The sequence below is a fragment of the Miscanthus floridulus genome, chromosome 14 (genome assembly GCF_019320115.1).
Source record: "Miscanthus floridulus cultivar M001 chromosome 14, ASM1932011v1, whole genome shotgun sequence".
Taxonomy (NCBI): domain Eukaryota; kingdom Viridiplantae; phylum Streptophyta; class Magnoliopsida; order Poales; family Poaceae; genus Miscanthus; species Miscanthus floridulus.
This window is the reverse complement of record NC_089593.1, coordinates 70,606,618-70,616,787: the sequence shown is the minus strand read 5'-3', so window position 1 is coordinate 70,616,787 and position 10,170 is coordinate 70,606,618.

The following is a 10,170-nucleotide window of genomic DNA, read 5'->3' as shown; positions in this document are numbered from 1 at the left end:
ACGAAGGACCTCAACACTGACTCCCTCACATTGGACGACCTCCACTCCGACATTGCGCTCTAGGATCATGAAAGGACTAGTGAGTTCTTCTCCTCTCCCTCGCTCTCTGCCCTTTCTTTCCTAGAAACCGCCACGGCTCTCAGGAACGCTCACGGCAAGGAAAGAGAAGAAAGGCGGAGGCGGATGAGGAACAGGCAAAGGAACGGAGCAAAAAACCCTCTCCCTTCTCCTACTTAAGGAAAAGAGAACATCGGTTGGGAAGGGCGCACCGATCGGAGAAGGCAAAATGGCGGAGCAAGAAAATCTCTCTTTCCCATTTAATGCAGATGAGACGCCCCTTGACCGATGAGACGTGCCCTGCCCGATGGAATGGCTCCTGATCAGACGGGACGTGCCCTGGACATGGCCCACCACTACCGCACAACCAACCACTACCACACGCCGGGCACAAGAACCGAAGCGCCACCGCACGTAGGCGGCTCCCCGCTTCCCCAGGCCAGGCCTGGGAAAGACCAAAGCGAAATCTCCGCCGGGAGAGACCACCAGGCTCCTTGAGTCTATCAAATTGCCCAGGATAGACACCAAGCGATAGGTAAGGAGCAAAGGGACACCCCATATAGGCCATGCCAACTCTGTCTCGAATGACGAGCACGGGTCCCGGTCGGACATTTCCGACTGAAGCTCTCCAAACCCCGTTACTGAAATCGTCAAGGTAAAAACTACAAAACTCTCTCTATTTCCTTATAACTCATTTCATACATCCATACGTGCATTCATTCCATACGCCCATGCCTCCCGGACAATTTGGGCCCTGAACCGCCCGAGGGCTCAGAAACTAAGCATCGCACGTGCAGCGAAATGCATCACAAACGCTCTGTGTTGCATCACGAAGCGGCAGTCGCCTCATTCGACATGAGCGACCAATAGAGCCAGGGGAGAAAAACATAGATGAGCCCCGTGCGGCCCCCACCTGGTCTGGAAGACCGGGTCATCTCAACCTTCTCGTTCGATCCTGAACCTCTCGCCAAACCCACAAAATCTCCATCGAGGGGAGGCCGTTAGGCCACCCGGGTCGGTCTCCGGAACGACCCAGGCATCTGCCGGGTTGCAGGTAAAGGAGTAGTGGAATGTCACAAGAGGGCTATGCCAACCCCGTCATGAACGACGGACCCGGATTGCGCTCAATCACACCCATTAGCGAACTCACCGAGCGTGTCACTTGAGCCCGAACGATCGGGACAAGTGATAGAACTCAGCCCCTCCGGTTGTGAGGAACCGAGGATGGGGTAACGCACACAACTCACACCGACCCCTACTAAAAGCCCAGCAAGGCTTGGTGGCTCAAGACAAATAAACGCCTGGGTCTGCAACCCCGATCTCACCCCATCTAGCTACGCTTCCGACTGTGCTCCAAAAATGCCTGGGTCTGCGACCCTGATCTCGCCCCATCTGGCTACGCTTCCGACTACGTTCCAAAATGCCTAGGTCTGTGACCCCAATCTCGCCCCATCTGGCTATGCTTCCGACTGCGCTCCAAACACCTAGGTAACTCACCTGATCCCGTGGCACGCATCGACGCCAGGATCAGTGAGCTCCGTCTCGCCCAAACTAACTACCTCACCCGATCCCACGGCACGCACCTACGCCAGGATCCACAAGCTCCCTCTCACCCATATCTCTCAAAACGATTAGAAATGCCTCGACTGCACAGCGACGCCTTGGTTAAAACAAACTCCATCTCAAACTAAAAATGAACATACCCCAGATAGTTCTGGCCAAACCACCTGGGGGCTCAGGGGCTACACCTGCGGGTGCGCTCGCGCGCACCCGCCGACAAAATAGAAAAACCTCCCCCACTAACAAACACAGAAAACCCCCTAGATGGTTCTGCCCGAACTGCCCAGGGGCTCAGGGGCTACACCCGTGGGTGCGCTCGCGTGCACCCACCAGCAAGACAAAAATCCCCTGGACGATTTGGCCCGAATCGCCTGGGGGCTCGGTAATGGAGACGGGGATCCCGATCTTCCGTCAGGTGATGGTAACTATCGTTGTGGCGGAGAATGACACACCGATCCGGCTTCAGATCGAAAGATCGAACCCTGCAATCTTAGCACCACAGCTCCTCTGGTTATCAACCAAGTCACGGACCAGGTTGACCTCGCCAAGAAGGCTAATCCCTGCCTGCGCAACGAAGAACACAAGCAAGAACAAGAAAGAACGCAACCAAATTGCAGATGAAAGATTAATCTCACGAGTTGGGGTCTCACAAACCGAAGAACGGCGAAACTGTTTCTTGACAGAATAATCTAAGCAAAACCCAAACCCTAATGGAGGGGCGGCGGCTGTTTATGAAGACTCTAGGGTCGTGCAAGACCCCTGGACGCGCCCCTAATGGGCCCAAACTCGATACACGGTCCAACGGACCAAAAGACGGTGTCGCAGCACCCTGGCAGATTCTGGACGCTGACTTGTTTCGATGATTCCCGTTGATTCCGAACAGTTTTTGACGTGAAACCACTTGGATTGGCTTCCTTATCAAATTAGCTTTCCATCCATATGTGGATCATCGAAAACGGAGTCCGGATGCGTCCTGGGCGACCAGTTTAAGGCAGACTGGTCCTGGAGGCCGAGGCAGACTCGAATTCGTGTTGGACTGGGCCTCCGGCTTGTGTTGGACGTCCTTGCTGGTCATCATCACCTCCTCCACGTCCTCTTAGTCCCTCTTGACCCTCTCCAATGTTCCTAAGCAAGATAACATCATTAGGTAGTAATCTATTCTCAAAAGTATGAAAAGGATCGCTTAAGAACGAGCTCACCTGTAAATTGAGTTGACGCATTCGAGCCCGGGTCATTGGACCTTGCATGACGGTTGGAGGATCAGCTGGTACATCCAAAGGAGTGATGTCCTCATCATCCTCCCCCTCTTGAATTGGAGTCGTCCTCGACTCAAGCTCATCTTCTTCTCCCAAATAAGGTTTCAAATCTGCAATGTTAAATGTGGGACTAACCCCGAACTCGGGTGGCAACTCAAGTTTGTATGCATTATCATTTATTTTCTCAATAATCTTATAAGGACCAGCTGCTCTTGGCATTAATTTAGACTTACGTAGCTCAGGAAATCTATCTTTTCTTAAATGTAACCAAACCAAATCACCCGGTTCAAGTTTAATCTCTTTTCTACCTTTACTACCAGCAATTCTATACTTTTCATTCATGCTTTCAATATTTGCTTTAGTTGTTTCATGCAACTTACGAATAAAATCAGCACGCTCTCTAGCATCACTATGTATTCTCTCAGTGGTAGGTAAAGGCAAAAGATCAATAGGAGCACGGGGGTTAAAACCATACACTACCTGAAAAGGACTTACCTTGGTGGTGGAATGTTCCGTCCTGTTATATGCAAACTCCACATGCGGCAAACACTCTTCCCACATCTTCAAATTGCGCTTCAAAATGGCTCTCAACATGGTGGACAATGTTCGATTCACAACCTCAGTTTGCCCATCAGTTTGGGGATGACATGTTGTAGAAAACAGCAGCTTGGTCCCCAATTTATTCCACAACGTGCGCCAAAAATGACTCAAGAATTTTGCATCACGATCTGAAACAATAGTAGAAGGCATACCATGCAAGCGAACAATTTCTTGAAAGAAAAGGTCAGCAATATGAACAGCATCATCGCTCTTATGACAAGGAATAAAATGTGCCATCTTAGAAAAACGATCAACCACCACAAAAATACTATCCCTCCCCCTCTTAGTCCTTGGCAATCCCAACACAAAATCCATAGATATATCTGCCCAAGGAGTAGAAGGAATAGGAAGAGGCATATACAAACCATGTGGGTTCAATCGCGACTTAGCTTTTTGACATGTGGCACACCGAGCCACGTACCGCTCCACATCACGCCTCATCCTAGGCCAAAAGAAGTGTGTGGACAGCACCTCCTCCGTCTTCTTGGCACCAAAATGTCCCATCAATCCGCCTCCATGTGCCTCCTGCAACAACAAAAGACGAACGGAACCAACTGGAATGCATAGGCGGTTAGCTCTAAACAAAAAACCATCACTGATCATAAACTTATTCCATGTGCGTCCCTCTCTACAATTAAGCAACACATCCTTAAAATCAGGATCAAGCGCATATTGTTCTTTAATGGATTGAAGACCAAAAATCCAGCAATCAAGTTGAGACAGCAATGTATATCTTCTAGACAAAGCATCAGCAATCACATTATCCTTCCCTTTCTTGTGTTTGATAATATAAGGAAAAGACTCAATAAATTCAACCCATTTAGCATGCCTACGATTCAGATTACTTTGAGAGCGAAGATACTTAAGCGATTCATGATCAGAATGAATAACAAATTCTTTAGGCCACAAATAATGACGCCACGTCTCTAAAGAACGGACAAGTGCATACAATTGTTTATCATACGTGGAATAATTAAGAACAGGACCATGTAATTTTTCACTAAAGTAAGCAACAGGTTTACCATCTTGCATCAAAACTCCACCAATGCCAAGTCCACTAGCATCACATTCTAGCTCAAAAGTCTTACCAAAATTTGGAAGTTGCAGCAATGGTGCGTGTGTAAGCTTGTCCTTCAAAACGTCAAAGGACTCCTCATGTGCCTCTCCCCAATGAAACACCACTCCTTTCTTCGTCAACTCATGCAATGGGGCAGCAATGGTGCTGAAATCTTTGACGAAGCGGCGGTAGAATCCTGCAAGACCAAGAAAACTCCTCACCTGTGTGACGGTTTGGGGAACCGGCCAGCTCTTTATGGCTTCAATTTTCATCTCGTCCACCTCAATTCCCTGTGGAGTTACAACATAGCCAAGAAAAGAAACTCGATCCGTGCAAAAGATGCACTTCTCAAGGTTACCAAATAAACGTGCATCACGTAAGGCATTAAAAACAGCACGTAAGTGATCCATATGTTCATCAAAAGACTTGCTGTAAATCAATATATCATCAAAGTAAACTACCACAAAATGACCAATAAAAACTCTTAAAACCTCATTCATTAAGCGCATGAAAGTGCTAGGTGCATTTGTCAAACCAAAAGGCATAACTAACCACTCATACAACCCGAATTTGGTTTTAAATGCAGTTTTCCATTCATCTCCAAGTTTCATTCTAATCTGGTGGTAGCCACTTCGCAAGTCAATCTTAGTGAAAATTATAGAACCACACAACTCATCAAGCATGTCATCTAGCCTAGGAATAGGATGACGATACCGAATAGTAATATTATTGATGGCTCTACAATCAACACACATACGCCAACTTCCATCTTTCTTAGGAACCAAAAGTACAGGAACGGCACAAGGACTAAGGCTTTCACGTACATACCCGCGGTCCAAAAGGTCTTGGACTTGCCGCTGAATTTCCTTAGTCTCCTCAGGATTGGTTCGATATGCAGCTCGGTTGGGCAAGGTCGCTCCCGGAATCAAATCGATTTGATGCTCTATCCCTCTCATAGGTGGCAGCCCCGGGGGTATCTCAGCTGGAAAAATGTCCTCATACTCCTGCAAAAGGTTAGTGATAGCAGGAGGTACCGAGCTAACAATATCATCAAGTGAAAACATAGCTCGTTTGCATACCAAAGCATAGCAAATATCATCATCAGAAATTTCAGCAAAGTCACATTTTGTTGCAAGCATAACACCACCCTTCAATTTAATCCCCTCCGCCTTAGAAATAGATGTAGACTTATCCTTTTTAGGTGGGAAAATAGAATTAGCAACTTGCTGATTTTCAGATTCAACATCATTCAAACTAGCAGAGCGTTCTCTATCAGCTTGTACAATTTGAGCAGGGGTCAAAGGTACCAAAGTAATTTTCTTTCCTTTATGCACAAAAGTGTATTTATTACTTCTACCATGGTGTGTAGCATCATTATCATGTTCCCAAGGACGACCCAATAAAAGTGAACAAGCTTGCATAGGTACCACATCACAATCAACAGAATCAGCATAAGAACCAATGGAAAATGAAACTCTGCAAGTTTGTGTTACCTTTGCTTTACCAGAATCATTTAGCCACTGAATATGATATGGCCGTGGGTGTGGGCGTGTGGTCAAGCTAAGCTTCTTGACCAAATCAGAACTCACCAAATTGTTGCAGCTACCTCCATCAATAATGACACGTGCTCGACGGTCGCTGATGACGAAGAAAATCTGGAACAAGTTATGGCGTTGTAGCTTCTCAGGTTGCTGCACTTGTGAGCTGAGCACCCGCTGTACAATAATGCTCCTATAGGACGCCGTGGCCTCATCGCCAAGGACTTCGCCGTCCTCCTCATCTGCATCTTGGTCTTCTTCATCCTCAATGTCAGAGGTGCTGATGTAACCATCTTCTGTAGCAATATATGCCCGCTGACTTGGGCAGTCCTTCTGCACATGGCCAATGCCATGGCAGCGGTGGCACTGAATACCCGAAGTGCGTCCCGTCGATGCAACGGATGAGGAACTCTTGGTAGGCACCTGCAAAGAATTTTTACCTAAATCTGAAGGTCGTGTGGGAGGTGTCTTAGGTGTAGTGGAAACTCTAGAGGCTGTTGGTCGCTTGCTCGCTGGTGGAGGCATCCAGAAAGTGGATGGCTTGGTCAGCCCCGAAGATGGGGCCGAGCGTGGCGTGTATGTGCTGGTGCTGACCTTGCTCTTGCCCTGCTGTTCACGCCCCTGCAATTCCTTTTCTGCAAGCATAGCAAACTGAAACAACTGGTTGACAGTGTTAAATTCTTTATAATCAACAATGTCCTGAATGTCACGCCTCAAACCAGAGTAAAAACGACAAATGGCATCTTCGTTTCCCTCTACAACACTACAGCGCATCAATCCCTTTTGGAGCTCACCATAGTAATCCTGTACAGATTTATCTCCTTGTTCTAAACGCATCAATTTCTTATGCAAGTCTCTATGATAAGAAGGAGGAACAAAACGATCACGCATAGCTACCTTAAGTTCTTCCCATGTACCAGGTAAAGCATCCTGTGCAGCTAGCCCATTCCACCAAATAATGGCAAAATCCTTAAACTCACTAGTAGCTTGTCTAACTCTATGCTGCTCAGGTACAAGGTGGGCACTAAACTTTTGTTCTACCGTCATCTCCCAATCAAGATATCCCTCAGCATCATAATGACCCAAAAAAGATGGTATTGTGAACTTAATCTTAGCATAAGGATCATCGGGCACACGGTGATTATTACCTTGACGGTGGTGGTGGTGGACACCACCCATACCTGTCGTGTTGCGGCGAAGACGTTGCCGTAATCTCTCTTGTCGGATAGCTGCTCGACCTATGTTTCCAGCGGCATCATGCACCGTGTCTTGACCATCGGTGTTGCTGCCGGAAACGTCGTTGTTGCCCGCCACAAAGGTTTCCAACTCAGTAACCTTGTCGGTTAGCGTAGAAATTCGCTTGTCCAATCTCTCCATGCTATTGCCAATGTTGAGTTCAATGAGTGCGTCAGTGACGGCCTTCCTGACAGCCTCATTCATCCTTTTTTGGGCATCCTCTACAACAGCTTGTAGTTGCTCTTGGCTGACACACTCGTTGAAACCCTTAGGATTGTTATCTCCAGTCTGTTCACCTCCTGCCATTGAAAACACAAAAACAGGAACAAATAGGTGAAAGTTATCCCTACCAAATAACTACGTGGTTGGAGTGGTGTCACTTTTCATAGCAAGTGGAAGCGTCTTACCAAGCTCTTACCAAGTTCTTACCACGCAAGCAGTGGGCGGTACAACCGGCGGCTGGTTCGTGATACCTGTGAGGTAGTGGTACCGAGATTGCAAGGCCCCTTGTCTGTACTGATCTGAAGAATTTGTGGAGCTTGGAAGGCAAACAAAGAGTAATATGTATATCTGGCACACAAGTCAGTAACAGAAAGTAATGCTGAATTATAGTCCAAAGTACTTGTTCTCGTTGCTGGTCTAAAGTGTTGCAAGTACCAGGTTGTGACAAAAGTATAGTGGATAGCAAGGTGATAGGTATGAGAAAAACAAGTATGGTGGATGGAAATAGCAACACAAACAAGGAAACAGACAACACACGCAAACACAGCTCACTTTGGGCTTCTCTATGTGCTCCTCTAGATATTGTTCCTCTTTTGCCCCTCTCTTTTTTTCTATTTTTTAGGCTGTCGTTGTTTTTTTGGGAAATTTTGACTTTTTATTTTATTTTTTTGATATTTTTCCCTTACTTAGGAGCACAAAAGCAGTAACCACAGAAAATATGAGCTCAAACAAGTGTAAGACGTGGCCTGTGGAATTTTCAGAAAACTGGATGAAAATTGACAAAAACCTTGTGACCACGAAACGAGGATCTTGTGACCACTTTTTGGCCAATCTAAAAATTCCGAACCCCGGCAAAGCCGGGAATGGACGGATCCGAAATTTTTTTCTGATCGATTTGCATATATGGAACGTCGAAAACGGAGTTCGTATGCGAAAACTAGACCGGTTTTAAGAATTGGCTCCGAATTAGAGGACAAAACGGGAACAATGTGTGCAAAATTGGTCACAACAACCAAGATTTGATGGAAACGATGGGGGAAAACACATGAACTGGACTCTAACACGACCTAACCAGCAACAAGACCTCGACCAGGACACAAACTCAACACGACGGACTCTGAAACTGAAATATGCAAAGGCTATGGCGCGGAAGGTTCTAGGATAGGAAAAACGAGTATGGCACTGGACTATGGGACGAATACGAAACACTCAAACTAGGGAATAAAAGTGAACCTGACGGTATACCTTAGCTCTGATACCACTTAATGGAGACGGGGATCCCGATCTTTCGTCAGGTGATGGTAACTATCGTTGTGGCAGAGAATGACACACCGATCCGGCTTCAGATCGAAAGATCGAACCCTGCAATCTTAGCACCACAGCTCCTCTGGTTATCAACCAAGTCACGGACCAGGTTGACCTCGCCAAGAAGGCTAATCCCTGCCTGCGCAACGAAGAACACAAGCAAGAACAAGAAAGAACGCAACCAAATTGCAGATGAAAGATTAATCTCACGAGTTGGGGTCTCACAAACCGAAGAACGGCGAAACTGTTTCTTGACAGAATAATCTAAGCAAAACCCAAACCCTAATGGAGGGGCGGCGGCTGTTTATGAAGACTCTAGGGTCGTGCAAGACCCCTGGACGCGCCCCTAATGGGCCCAAACTCGATACACGGTCCAACGGACCAAAAGACGGTGTCGTAGCACCCTGGCAGATTCTGGACGCTGAATTGTTTTGACGATTCCCGTTGATTCCGAACAGCTTTTGACGTGAAACCACTTGGATTGGCTTTCTTATCAAATTAGCTTTCCATCCATATGTGGATCATCGAAAACGGAGTCCGGATGCGTCCTGGGCGACCAGTTTAAGGCAAACTGGTCCTGGAGGCCGAGGCAGACTCGAATTCGTGTTGGACTGGGCCTCCGGCTTGTGTTGGACGTCCTTGCTGGTCATCATCACCTCCTCCACGTCCTCTTAGTCCCTCTTGACCCTCTCCAATGTTCCTAAGTAAGATAACATCATTAGGTAGTAATCTATTCTCAAAAGTATGAAAAGGATTGCTTAAGAACGAGCTCACCTGTAAATTGAGTTGACGCATTCGAGCCCGGGTCATTGGACCTTGTATGACGGTTGGAGGATCAGCTGGTACATCCAAAGGAGTGATGTCCTCATCACTCGGGGACTAGCTTCCACGTCAAGGCTCGCCCCAAGCAAACAAGCATGAAACTCATAGGCCGGCCCGAGAGTTAAAGTAACAGGCTGGGAGGACGGTCCAGTCACCGATCGGAGGGTCTAGCCGAAGGGAAACAACACCCATCAGTTACTTCGGCCCGCCTCTCCGACCGGAGCACTCACTTTGGGCTCCAGCCTCCTCTCTGACCGGAACGCTCGCTTCGGGCTTCAGCCACCTCTAGACGGCCTCTCCGATCGGAAGGCCTTGCCCAAGAGCTACTTCTGACTCCGACCCCATGTCTCCGACCGGGGATCGCAAGAACCCTGCTCCCCGCTCTTCTCCAACTTGTACGGCCAAGCGCCGACTGGAGCCATCCGACCGAGGACGCCCGCTCGGAAGGAACCAGGGACGAACAGGGAGAGCAAGATAGGGCACACAAGTCAAACCACAATACCAGGAACCACACCCC